The sequence below is a fragment of the Silene latifolia genome, chromosome Y (assembly GCF_048544455.1).
Source record: "Silene latifolia isolate original U9 population chromosome Y, ASM4854445v1, whole genome shotgun sequence".
Taxonomy (NCBI): domain Eukaryota; kingdom Viridiplantae; phylum Streptophyta; class Magnoliopsida; order Caryophyllales; family Caryophyllaceae; genus Silene; species Silene latifolia.
Window position 1 is genome coordinate 55,182,386 of NC_133538.1, and position 15,130 is coordinate 55,197,515.

The window sequence follows — 15,130 nt, forward strand, 5'->3', positions numbered from 1 at the left end:
GGTTTAAATCATTGGATGCGCATTCATGCATTTAAACCGTTTTATCAACTTTTGCATTCAACCAACCAAGATCGATCGGAGAGGCGCTAAACGCGGCGGGATTGGGTGTCTAATTAAAGGGCTTCCCAATACGTACGTTCACCTCTTACTCAGAAACTTTGGATAGTGGACGACCTTATCCAGGGCGTACGAGAGTCATTCTAGAGATAGGATGCTAAAGAGGGACGATTTCCTTATCTTTAGTACCTATGTCAAAACGCTGCTTTGTGCTTCGATTTGACCGAGGTATAAAGTGGAATTCGAACGGGTTCCAGGCATCCCACAAATGCTTGGTGGCGACTCCGAACATCTCTAATCGTTTCGAGACGAAACCGACCGATCTAAAACGATCCGGTCGAAGGCATCTTTACGCCGCCGAGCGTGGCTTTCAAAAGACCGCTGCATGCCCACAGATCGACTGTACTTGCAGGTGGCCCGCGACTACGGACCGGTAGGCGGCCCGAATCCGCAGACCAAGATGTGGCCCATGACCACAGATGGTTGGTCAGTGTAGTTTGCTTAGAGGCTAAGCAGACACCCTAAAGAGGCGCGAGCTACCTTGTGATATAAATGGGTGTATTGTCCTTTTCAATTTGGACGTGGCCTTTGCTCTATCCCTTGTTTGGTTAGTTTGATATGTGGTATTCATATAAGATGTCGTGTAACAATATGGGCATCTAATAAGATGATTTTGGGTGTTACTTGAGGTGGGTGTTTTGTGTGCTTGACTCGGGTTTGACCCGTGTGAGTCGGAATTTGAATTTCGAGTCGGTTTTTGGCCCGGTGTCAGTTTTAACTCTAATTAGGATCATTTTAATGGAAATAACATGATAAAGACATTCATGGCATCATTTTTGACATTCGGGATTTGGGTTGACTCAGGTTGCGGGTTTCTGAGTCGGTTTTGGGTCCGAAGACGATTTTGACTCTAGTTAGGGTCATTTTAATGCAAATGAAGTTAGAAAATTTTTGAAATCATTTTTCATATCCGAGTAGTGCATTAAACCGTCTGATGTATAGCCAATCCACGCACGCATATCAAAAACACGTTATAGTCCGATCATCAACGGGTGGTTTTTGGAAGGTGCAGATACTGGGTATCTACACGCGGTGATTAGTGATGGAGGAAGGCATTTCAGTGAGTTTAATCTTATTTCTTTATTGAATAAATATGGCGTTACACATCATAGAGGATTGGCATATCATCCTCAAACCAGTGGACAAGTGGAGATTTCCAACAGAGAGTTGAAACAAATATTGGAGAAGGTAGTGAGCAAGAATAGAAAAGATTGGAGTCGGAAGCTTGATGACACCTTATGGGCTTACCGTACTGCATACAAGACGTCGATTGGAGCATCAGCTTACCGCTTAGTCTATGGCAAATCTTGCCATTTACCTGTAGAGCTTGAGTAAAAGGCTATGTGGGCCATAAAGAAGCTGAATATGGATCCCTCACTGGCGGGTGAGAAAAGATTGATGCAGTTGAACGAGCTTGATGAGTTTTGACTGCATGCCTATGATAGTGCTCAAGTATACAAAGAACGAACGAAGAAGTGGCATGACAAGCATATTTTGCAAAGGGAATTTCATGTTGGTGAAAAGGTATTGCTATTTAACTCTCGTTTACGTTTGTTCCCAGGTAAGCTAAGGAGTAGATGGTCTAGACCGTTCACTGTTGTTGAGGTGAACAAATTTGGGTCAGTTAGACTGAAAACTAACAAACGTGAGACTTTCAAAGTGAATGGGCAACGATTGAAAATTTACTATGAAGGTGCTCATATTGGTCGTTGACCTCTTTGCCATTAATTCTTCTCATTGATGAGGTAATACGGTCATGCGGGACCACTTAAACCAGCGCTACCGAGAGGCAGCTCGAAATTTGTATTGTAATATTTTGTAATTTAGTATTTTAAATTTCATTACTCGTATTTTAATTAAGTTATTTTATTTTTTCTAAAGATGTAAGGGCGAGAATTTAATGTATTTCAAGTATTTTTGCAGCGAATGAAGGATTTTAACAATATACGTTAACGAATTTAAGAGAACGAGGCCGCCACTTGGTGCCTCGATCGAGTGCAATGGAGGCTCGATCGAGGCACCACCTTGCTCGATCGAGTGTCATGAGGGCTCGATCGAGGAACCAAAGGAGTAATTAAAATCTCAAATGTCGAAAGTTAGCATCTTTTGAAACTGGTGCGTCGATCGAGTGGCATGAGGGCTCGATCGAGGAACCCAACTGAACCCGGTTCCGCATTTTAGACCGGTGTTTTCTCCTCCTCTTTTCTCATATTATTACTTATTCCTTATTCATTCCGTCACTTGTGTTCATTCTTTTTACCATTGTTCTTCATTCTCCTCTCTCAAAAACTTCATCATCATTAAATCTTCTTTGTGTTAAATTGCTTGCTAGTGATTTAAATCACTCCTTTGTGCCTATTTGTGAATTTCATTGCTCTTATTTGCTTAAGTAAGTCTCGTTTTGCCCTCTTTTTGTCCAAAAATTTCTGCTCTTTCTTGCTTAAATCTTGTTTATATTGCCTTGAATCTTCCATTGCTCAAATAAAATTGGTATTTCCTTGCTTATTAGCCCTTTATTTGATGAATTAAAAGCCTAATTTGCTAATTTGGGAATTAGGGTTCATAAAATCCGGGTTAAATTTTAGAATTAAATTGGTTAGAAATTGTGTTCTTATGCTTAGAACCTTCACTTTTTGTTATATAATTGCAATTCCCTTGCCTTTTAGATGGTTTATGTGTGATTTTCGGCCTCAAAATCGAATTTTCCGACTCATATGGTCTTAAAAACGTGGATTGTTTTGAGCAATTAAATTGGTTTGTGATTGTATACTTGTCTTTTTACAGGTATGTCAACTAGTGGACAAGGTAGCAAGAGGCCACGGGAGAGGCGCGCACCCGTTCATCAGTCGGAGGTAGTAGTGTCTTCCGAGGAGGAAGAGGAGAAGTTACTACCTATCGACGAATTTCCTTTTGTTGAGTTTCGGGACAAGGAGCAACGGGACAGATTTGTGGTATTGATGTCTAAGACTATGCTTCCTACTCGGTGTGTTGATTGAAAGATCTTGCGAATTTTTAAAATTGATGATATCATGTTGGATATGTTTGTTGAAGTTGGGTTGCAGGGTCTCTTTCTTTTGCACGAACTATCTTATCGTGCCTTGACTCTTGAATTTCTTAGTTCATATGTCTACTTTCCTAAGCAACATTTGATTCGGTTTAGGTTGCTTAATGTTGAACGGTCCTTAACCTTTGATCGCCTTTATGAGATTTTAGGCATAGATAAGCATTCTGGGTTGTCTGATGTCCGATACTTTCCTTTGTTTACGGGTTTTGCGGATGCAGATGTGAGTTCTATGGCTTTACTTGACGTACAACATGTTTGTCTTAGGCTTTTCTTGCGGTATTTGAGTTATCTGTTGTATGGAAGGCATGATAGAAGTAAAGCCTCCTCCTTAGAGGTCTTGATTTTGGCTAGCTACCTTAACCCCTTTCAGGAAGCGACTTTCCAGTTTTCTCCACCAGCACTTGTATGCCAGGCCCTTGACCGCATGACAGGGAGATATGCGGATTTGGATTGTTGGGCCATTGTTACTCGTATTGCTAGGGTTTTATGTGATTTTGAGGGAGATTGATACCGTCGTTTCAGTACCAAAAATAAATACCTAAATACAACTAACAGAAGTCAGCGGTAAGTAGGGTCTATCTCCACAGGGAGGCGGTCACTATCTACTTGTTAATTGTAGTCCGTCTAGGGTCACAAGTTGGGTGTTTTAATATTGGAACTAAACTACTAAAAGCAAGGATAGAGAGAAAATAAAGAGAGAGAGAGATGCCAGGATATCGGGTTATCATGATAGATTCACAAGTCAGGTAAAGGTAGGTCAGTCGATCTAATGTGAGAAGGGTAAAGGAAAGGTCCTTCCGGTCCGTTATTTGCCCTAAAGTACAACTAGCTTAGCTTCCGCCCTCACTAGTGTAGTCTATTGCTTATAATAGGTCTATTCATTCCAATCTTCCGATCTAGGATTGAACTTAACCAAATTAACTAGTTCAGTTGCATGCATTCAACTAAACGATTATAACTAAATTGTTAATGACGCAATTCTCACAATAAACCTACTAACCAACTATCGCATCATTGCTATACTACCATGACTCTCATAATCCTAGCATTAGAGAATTAGCTATGAATAATAGTAATTAAAACCATAGAGAGAGATAAAGAAATGGTAAATATAATATAAAGATTAAAGGAAGAGAAATAATACATAGAATAAACGGAAAGAGAGATTACAAAAGCTCAGATCTGGAAGGAAGAGCAAAGTAATATTCAACAGTATCTGGTTGCAAAAAGGGAGAAAAAGAGAGAAAATAAGAGTAAACAAGAGTGTTTAGACCTAATGACATCTTTCCTATTTATAGGAAAGACAATTAATAACCTAAACGACATTAAAACCTTGCGGGCAATAGAAAAGTACTCTATCGAGTGGTTTAAAACCTCTCGATCGAGTAAATTATTGCAAAACCTCTCGATCGAGTAGAAAAACTACTCGATCGAACACTATCTAATATAATCTATTCGATCGAGGACTTTAAACTACTCGATCGAACACTATCTACTCGATCGAGTAGTTTCCAGCGCATAATTCCTGCTTCGCGCACTGAACTTCAAACGGCTGCCATTTCTTCATTACTTGGGAAACAGAGCGTTTTCGGTGGCGTTGGAAAGCTAAGAGGATAAGCTTTCATATCCAATTGGAATCACCTGAAAATAAATTGAAGAACTCGAGATATGGCGCTTTAAAGTAGGCACTAGTAATTTGAAGTTCTTCCTTTGCTCGCCTAGCTATCTTACTTCTTTGCGCATCTCAAAATAGTAGTATTAAGGCTCTGACTCAACTCATCTCCTAAATGCATGTATAGGGACATGTATTAAGCTTGATTTAGCTTCTCTTTGGTTCATTCCTGCAAATAAGACAAGAGAAACCAAAGTAGACTATTCGGTGGACATTTGTAGCTAAACGCTACTAAATATGCATAAAGATGCGTCCAAATATGGTACAAAAAGTCTATATAAAATGTACGCATCAAACTTCCCCAAACCAAACATTTGCTTGTCCCCAAGCAAACTATATGCAAAACAAATGGAATATAAGAGAAAACTCAGAGCTAGCTACAAATTGTCCACTTAAACCAATTTAATGCAGACAAAAATCAAAAGTTACAGCTACAATGGTCATTACGCAAACGAATTATAAGATGTCCATCAATAAAGCTGACCTATCGACCTTACAAGACCAACAAAATCGGACTCTCACGTGGTCACTCTTCTCTCATGAAACAAAGGGTGAATTATATATGTATAAGAGAGACAGAGAAACAGTCACTCACCTAAACTGCAACCTACATAACATGGACGCAATAAAAATGATAGACAATTCAAGTACTACACATACATTCCAACTAACAATGTCCGTCATAGCTGAGGGCTTACAAATGATATGGGAAAGTGAGGTTCAGGTGAGAAAGGCAAAACAATTTACGGAAATGTGAAGGTAAAGCGTCAAGCTAGTTCCTAAACAAGGCAATATAAGACCATCTGAATCTCAACTGACTGTAAAATAAAGTACAAGTGCCCTTCATTGGCACATAACTCACTGTCCAAATACACTATCCCCTCAAAAATATATGAATAAAATGGAGGAGGGAGACCGTCACAAGATAAAAATAAGCAGAGACGGTCTCTTATTTCTCAACTAACGCAAACAAAAATTTCAATTTTTTTCTTTATTTTTCCTTCTGCTCACGTGTAACTCAATCTTTTATCATTTTTTTTCTTTTCTTTTTTCTTTTTCACACGTGTTCTTTTTTTTTCATTTTCACGTTTCTTTTTCTTTCTTTGTCATCCTTCCTCATTTTTCTACCAACTCCAATCAATTAGATAACCAAGCCAAACTCGCAACATGGATATATATACCACAAGAAGTCACACTAAACTAGCTTGACTGGGCAGGCTAAATTTTGGGTGTAGCTGATGGGTCAAAAAGGCTATATTTGGATTAAGTGGAGGTAAATGGGTGAAAAATGAAAGAAAGAAAAATTTGCAAGAACCTCCCTGCATGTGACACCAACCACAAACCCGAATGTATGCAATTGACAAGAAATCGAATTTCACAAATGTGCAAAAGTAATGGACATATTATGCAAGGAGTACTACTCTCAATTCCTATGTAAACCGGTTATGAATGTCACCAGTTATAAGTCTCTAAATCTCAGAAATTGTAAGTAGGTTGCCAATTTATCAGGTCAAGTCTAAACAGTCAGCTAAATTTTTGACATTAACTCGTAGATATGCGTAAGACTCAGCTAATAACTGTCAATAAAGTGCAAGGCTCACGTAAAAATGACAAGTTACAGTGCAATATCATCACGGAAATCTACCGTTCTGACTCGACCTATATGCAAAAATAAACGTGAAATTTTTTGATATTTTTTTTGTTTTTTGAATTTGCTAATTTTTATGAGATTTTTGAATTTTACAAAAATAACAACAATGCATACAGAAATTAAACGTGATAACAGAAATGCAATAAAAAGGAGATGCATAACCTCCCCAAACCAAACCGTACAATGCCCTCATTGTACTCAAAAATAAGGAAAGGAAATGCAAGCTAAAAAGGAGAGAGTGATTGTGGAAAACTCACAAGAACACGCGAAGAAGGGACCTCCCCAAACCAGCCAGCAACATAGGAGGTCGCTAACAGCTGCACAGTAGCGTCATAAGAAGCGAATCAGAACAAATATACTCGATCGAAGAAGCAAAGAGGCCTCGATCGAATTGTCATTATCTGTGGTTGCTCGATCGAGAAGGAGAAGCATTCCATCGATGAAGGTAAATAGTCGATCGAGTAAAATGGTACTCGATCAAGAGCTCTCTATTGTGCATACTCTTGGGCGACAGTATGACACGTGCAAAGACGCAAATACAACCACAAATACGACAAAAGACCAAGTCTAAATTGTTCCGCATAGTCTATGGTTCGAAGACCAATTATTACACACAACTGAAATGTAAAACAGATAAAAATATAAACTCCGGGTTGCCTCCCGGAAAGCGCTAGTTTCTGACAGGTCCCAGCTCGACCTTCTTTTCTTTCAGTTAGCAAATCCAATTGAGCCCAGTCAAAACAGCTCAAGGCACGCAGCAATCGATCAAATAACTGCGCATGTGCTACACAAAAATGTAAGTAGCACCATAATATAAAAATAAAATAGGAAATAAAAACATGCAACCATTTGAGCCTAACGAATTTCCTATGACAACCCCAAATTTATCCACAAAGTAATCCTACCCTCCATCTACGGGCGGAATATAAAAGCTCAAATTATCCATCAGTTGAAAATAAGAGAGCTTGGGAGCATTTAAAGGTAATCTATGGTACCGTCTCAGTTTAACGAATTTTTGATGACAAGTACGGTGAAAAATTGTTAGCTTATTCGTCTCACCGGGAGGGGGTAGAGCATCAAAACAGAAAACATAAGTCAAATGAGGTATTTTACTATCAGACAAAATAAAATTATCATTAACTACCTTAGGTCGGTCGCCCCTAACGTCGGAATCATTGACAAAAGAGTATTTTACCTCTTCCGTGCTAGGAACAATCGCTGACTCAGCTACCTTCTCGTTACCCTCCTTGGTGGGTTCTGTCCCATATATCGCAGCCTCTAGCGCATCCAGCTCGGCTTTGAAAAGGGGAGATTCACCACAACCATTGTCTTCAGCAAATTCGTTGTAATACTACGGTTTTATGAGTCTCTGGGTACTCTATCGAGTAGGCCTTAATCTGTCGAGTAAGTGTGTTTTGCGTTTTAAAATAGTTTCTGATCTGTTGGGTACTCGATCGAGTAGCCTTGGTACTCGATCGAGTAGGCGGCACTCGATCGAGTACGTCAGTTACTCGATCGAGTAGCCGGTTTACGGGGGGATGATTTGTCGGGTTTTGTTAATAATGCGAATTAATATATAAACACTCCCGTCACTTTCTTTAAACACTCTTACAAACCTAAGTACTTTCAAAGAGAAAAAAATCTACGTACTTCGCATCAATCGAATTATTGGCAAATCCCGGAGCTTGAAAGGTCGGATTTCACCTTTCTTTATACCGTTGTAATCCTTGCGTCGAGCGTAAGATCTATGTACTGTTTTTATAGTATTTCGTTAAAGTTAGTTAAACCCTAATTTGGGGATTTGGGGGTTTTCTTGTATTTCTTGATTGGTAGTAATTGTATGATCATATGTTAGGAGGAGGATTAGTAGAAGAGGCCTTTTGGTAACAGTTGTTGAGATCGTCTGACTGTATTGCATTCCAGGTAGGGTTTTCCCCATTCAGTATTAGTCCCATAATGTGTTGGTGGTGACTTGTGTTTGTTGATTGTTATCATACGAGTATTGTGACGGTTGTTGGTTTTGATTGTTGTTTAGTAGTTGTGATTATTTGTATATGTCTGTGTTCTTCGGGGAGCGTCCCTGGCTGAGTGGAGTCACTTGCGGGAGTGGCTTCACGCCCATTATTCGCCTTCTGTGGAACCCGCCACAGAAGGGATGTGCACATTAAGAAATTTGGGTTTATCGCTCGACGGGGATGAGCGGGGATTAGGTTGGAACGACTGCGGTCCTCCACTGGCGGCGTGGAGTGATATTGAGCAGGTATGATTGATGCGCATGGGATAGCTGGGATGAATCATCATGTGGCAGTTAGAAGTCTTCCACTGTGTCAGACGATGTCTAGTAGCTTTGATAGTTTTATCAGTGAACCGTTTGAGTACTTTGTATTTCATTTAACAGTTTTGTTTGAGACATGTAATTAATTAAATTATATTTACTTTTAAAGTACGTTTCTTTATTGTCTAGTGATTATCATTGCCTCGGGTAACCGAGATGGTAGCACTTCCATGCCTTAAGTGGTCCTGGTAAGGCACTTGGAGTATGGGGGTGTTACAAAATGGTATCAGAGAGACGATCCTGAAACCTGTAACCAATGAACCTAATGAATATAGGGAGTCAAATTAAAATGAACCCGGGTTAAAAGTTGTAGGAGCTAATGCAAAGGCTTGGGAGACTTCTTAAAATCGCGAACTCGCCCTACAATTTTGAACCGGTTACATGGGATATGAGTCGGGATCGCTATGTGTCTACCTTGTGTGTTGTGTATCTATATAGTAAGGTGTTGTATGAATCGATGGATGCATGCATGTGGAAGATATGAGATGTGTAGTGAAGGATGATGATATGATTGTATTTGTCGTTGATTGAATACATGAATTGCATGATAGTTGGTTTACAATGTTGTTTTGAATTGTTGGAAAAGTATGTGAGAATGATGAATGATGTGGTAGAAAAAGGGAGTAGTTCATATATGATAATATGTGATGAATAATGATGTTGCAGGATGGATGATTTATAATGGGGATATACTAGAAACATGTGATTAGGGGGTGTGATATGATTTTACGTAATTTTTTTTGCGTTAAGCTATATAATAAGTTCATATAATTGTCTACTGTTGTATCATATGCACTTGTTAGATGAAGGATGTGATTGAACTAGATGAATTGATTGGAAAAGATGAAGTGGCAATTGCATGAAAATATGAATTTCGTGATTATGAATATGTTTAGGTGACGAATTGGATTTGTAATATTGTTGTATTAGTAACATGGAATAGGATTTGTAATTGTATGAGTATGTTTTGTCTTACGAAAAGTTATGAAGTTAAAGTATGCGGTAGTACATGAGTGATAAGTTGAATGTTATATGAGCTTGATAAATGTTATTGTTTGGCTTTTGGTAGGTTGTAACATGTGGTTAGGGATAGTGGTTTTACAAGTATTGAGTCGCTCTTATTCGCTTTGTTGATGTTTAAGTTGTTTGAAAGAGAAAATCAGATAATTATGTCGTCTGATTACAACAAAGTTGTCTTAAAACTGGTATAACTTTAGATTCATAATTGATTTTAATGTGATTCCAATTGGAGGTGATAGCTTGTTCTTTTACGATTCTAACAATAGGTCACACGCCAAAAACGACCAAGAAATGAGTGAGTTATGACCGTTTTACGAAAACTGGACAGTGCTGAGAAATGCGTAGGGTACTCGATCGAGTTGCCCTTACTCGATCGAGTGCACCTTGGTACTCGATCGAGTACCCCTTACTCGACCGAGTAGCCCTGGTAATTTTATATACGTGTCTCTGACTTTCACCTACTCGAACGAGTAAGTTATTTACTCGATCAAGTGGCCTGTACTCGATCTAGTGACCCCTGTTTTGGGTCATATGCATGTATTTTGAGTTTGTTGCATATCATGTTTAATTCAAAAGTGTTATTTTACTTCTTTATGCATTGTTTTACATGTATGTTGGTCTTGATGCGTAAGTTACCCAATATTATGGTGTAGTGAGTGGCACCTTATGGTGGGTATGAATTCGGTGGGAGGACATGAGTTATATGTGGTTGTGATAGATAGAGGAAAAAGAAAAGGAAGATTGGAAAGGCTTAATTGGGGCATAGAGCATGTTTTGTGAGACGGGAGGAGTGATATGATTGTGTGTTGAGTAATGTGAAAGTAAGTAAATATGGGCAAAGGATGATGTGAGTCTAAGGAGCGTGAGAATGAATAGATTGAAAGGAAGAATGTGACAGTAGCAACTTGAAATGTGTAAAGAATTATGGAGGGAGATGGTTAGGAATTGTGTTGGTTAAGAATATATATATAATGAAAGGTCGTTTTAGAGGGATTGAGAAGAGTGGTATATAGTGAACTTAATGGAGACATGTCGCGTCGAGGATTTCAGATAGTAAGTGAGTTTGGGAATTTGTGATTCAAGATATGAAATTAATGTGTGATTTCCTTGGGCAATTAACGGTATAAAATGAATTTTGATTTCTAGAGATGTAAAAAGGGAGATACAATTTTTTGAACAAGTAAACGTTGATTCTATGGATGGATTAGTGGCAGGGGTGAGTGATAGCATAATAAGAGAATATTTATGGTAAGAAAGAGTGAGATGATATCGATAAGAAATAATGGGATTTGAGTTTTGGAGCAATGAGAAGGTAATCGGAGCACTAAAGAGTTAGGAAGAAGTAATAAGGAGTTTTATGGTTAACTGATTTTGTCGAGTGTAAAAGAAAGGAATGAGGGGAGTAAAACTAGGAAAATGTTGACCGGAGTTATGTGATATAGAGGTAAGGAGTCATCGAGATGTGTGATACCAATCATGAGGATGTTAGTTAATGGTTATATAGGAGTTTCGGGACAACATGATTAATCTTGAGTTTTGAGGAATTAAGGAAAGTAAGAAGTTGGTAGAATATCTGCATGATATGAGATTTTGGTGGAGACTGGAGAGTTAGATGATGATACCATTAAGGATAGTGTTGGGAAGAATGTTGAGGTAATTTTGTTGATGGATTTGATGTTCGTTGTTTGGGATGTTAACCAAAGATATGAAAGAAATCGTGATGTTTGGAGATGAGTGTAAGAGGTTTGATGTCCGGACAGTGGTAGTGTTATGGTTTGTGACTAGTGGTTAAGGGTGATGGTATATTAGAAAGGTAGCAATTCTAAAGAGGTTAATTTTGTAGAGCCAGATTGATATGTATGGTTGTGAGAGAGTATAAGATGTGGTTATATGAGGCGGTTGTTAGTAGTTGAGTATTAATGGAATGGTTACAATTAGCATGGGGTGATGGATATGCGAATGGGAGAATATGTTATGAGGGGTATACGAGTTAAGCTCGGGTGAGAGGTAACTTTTATCAGGTGGTAATTTACGTGACCAGGATTGACTAGTTGGATGTGATTATGGGTCTAGGATGTATATAAATGTTTGTGTGAGGTTGTGACTTCACGAGAAGCGGTATGGTGTGATAGTTATAATGTTGTTATCTGAATGTTCTGTAATATATGTTGGATACGGTAACTTAATGGAATGATGACCAAAAGTGATAGTTTGGGTGGTCTGACATGACTGGTTATACTTGCATGTGTATTCATGATATATGTTTATTCCGTGAAAAGGTATGGATGGTATAAATGAGATTCTTGTCTGTTATTCCGTATGATATATGGTGTTGTGATCTAGTAAAGCAGTCTTGAGTAAGTTTTTCTTGTCCGAGGTGTTATATTGAGTCAGTGTTTATGGGATTGTGTATGTTTTGATGTCTATCGGTGTGGTTGTGGTGCCTCGGGTGGTGATCCGGGCACGGTACTTAGTGTTGTGATGCGGGTATTTTCGCACCGCGGTGTGGCTGTTGGTGGCGGTGTTGCGATGCCGTCACCCGTTGTGGTGGAATAGGCGAGATGATTATGATACGAGTTTTCGAAAGTACATACCAGTTAAACATAGATTGTTGTTTTGTTTGCTGATGTTCCTTGTGAGTTTTGGTTGAACATGTAGACTGTTGTCTTGTTTGTTGATGTTTCTTACCAGTTTCAGTTTGGGAATGAGGGTAGAGTATGATATGGAAGAGAGTTGTATATGTTTTCGTTGTTGTCATGGTATAGTGATATTATGTTGATGGGACACAGTTGTGAGAAGTTGTTACAGTAATTTTGATCTTGTTTTAAGATGAGGGATCGGTAGTCATAGACGTGGCAAGTGATTCGTGGAACATGTGTTGTAATGATCTGAAAGCGGCAGGTGGTTCATAATCTTTTGTTGAGATAGTGAGTGCAGGGAATTGGGAATTGGTGTCATGTTAAGTTATGTATGAGTTTTGCGGTAATGAAAGAAAAGAACTTGAGGATCTAGTGTGAGTGTACATAACAAGTGTGGATCGTGAGTTATGCTTTTGGCGATGGGAGTTTTATATAGTTTATATAGAGAGGTATGTCATGTTGCGGTAATGTGGAAGAGTTGAAGTTTTGGGTTAAGCTAAAGATTTTGAGGTATAGGTTATGTGGTGGGACGAGTGAATTGAAGTATGAGAATTGTTTAAGTAAGAGAGCCTTAGATATATGCATGGCGAGTGTTTAGAGTATAGGTGTTTATCTTTGACATGCGGTGGTGATGAGAATAATGAGAAGATATAGCTAGGATCTAGTATTAGTGAGTTACGAGGACGTAACATTTATCTTAAGAGGAGTAGGATGCGACAAAGAGATTTTAATGGTTGTACAGGTTGTAGTAGATTTGGACGTTTGAGTCTTGATGTAGAATAAAAGATTGATTCGTGTTGTGGTTGATTTTATTAACGGTAGTGACTGTGCTTGTAGTAGTGTGATGTCTAGGAGTGCGAGAATATTTCAATAGTGTTGACAGTTGAATGATGATGATTATGAGTTCGATAGTTTTGACAGTTGGAAGATAATGTTATGAGTGTGAGTAAACTTCGGGGACGAAGTTCCTTTTAAGGGTGGTAGAGTGTAACATTCCGTTTGATGTTAGTGGATGGTAGTTGGTAGTGTATGGAGTTAGTGTCGGGAGAGTCTATTATGTAGTTGATACGATATCGTGAGCCATGTTGTGGAGGTAGGAATAGTTGGTGGAGTTGGTGTTAAGAGTTCATGATTTCATGTTTTATAGGTTGGGGTTTTGTTTTGAGTTCTTAGTTGCGTTGTTGTGTCTTGGTCGAGTTAGTATGTTTGTTTTTATGTCTGGGTTGAACTTCGGGAACGAAGTTCCTTTTAAGGAGGGAAGACTGTAATACAACGGTTTTATGAGTCTCTGGGTACTCTATCGAGTGGGCCTTACTCTGTCGAGTAAGTGTGTTTTGCGTTTTAAAATAGTTTCTGATCTGTTGGGTACTCGATCGAGTAGCCTTGGTACTCGATCGAGTAGGCGGCACTCGATCGAGTACGTTAGTTACTCGATCGAGTAGCCGGTTTACGGGGGGATGATTTGTCGGGTTTTGTTAATAATGCGAATTAATATATAAACACTCCCGTCACTTTATTTAAACACTTTTACAAACCTAATTACTTTCAAAGAGAAAACAATCTATGTTCTTCGCATCAATCGCATTATTGGCAAATCCCGGAGCTTGAAAGGTCGGATTTCACCTTTCTTTATACCGTTGTAATCCTTCCGTCGAGGGTAAGATCTACGTACTGTTTTTATAGTATTTCGTTAATGTTAGTTAAACCTTAATTTGGGGATTTGGGGGTTTTGTTGTATTTCTTGATTGGTAGTAATTGTATGATCATATGTTAGGAGGAGGATTCGTAGAAGAGGCCTTTTGGTAATAGATGTTGAGATCGTCTGGCTATATTGCATTCCAGGTAGGGTTTTCCTTACTCAGTATTAGTCCCATAATGTGTTGGTGGTGATTTGTTTTGTTGATTGTTATCATATGAGTATTGTGACGGTTGTTGGTTTTGATTGCTGTTTAGTAGTTGTGATTGTTTGTATCTGTCTGTGTTCTTCGGGGCGCGTCCCTGGCTGAGTGGAGTCACTTGCGGGAGTGGCTTCACGCCCATTATTCGCCTTCTGTCGAACCCGCCACAGAAGGGATGTGCACATTAAGGAATTTGGGTTTATCGCTCGACGGAGATGAGCGGGGATTAGGTGGGAACGGCTGTGGTCCCCCAGCGCGGCGTGGAGTGACTGTTGCGATGGGCACTCATGGGGCTACACACTTTAGTGTGTAGTCAGTATTATGGAGTTGGTGATGGAGTTCGGAGTATATTTGTGACGATTGAGCTGTGTTGTTTGCTGTGTTGTTGGATTATATAAATTGTGTGATTAGTACTGACCCCGTTTAAATGTTTTAAAAACTGTGGTGATCCATTCAGGGGTGGTGAGCAGATCTTGAGCAGGTATGATTGATGCGCATGGGATAGCTGGGATGAGTCATCACATGGCAGTTAGAAGTCTTCCGCTGTGTCAGACGATATCTAGTAGCTTTGATAGTTTTATCAGTGGACAGTTTGAGTACTTTGTATTTCATTTAACAGTTTTGTTTGAGACATGTAATCAATTAAATTACATTTACTTTTAAAGTACGTTTCTTTATTGTCTTGTGATTATCATTGCCTCGGGTAACCGAGATGGTAGCACTTCCATGCCTTA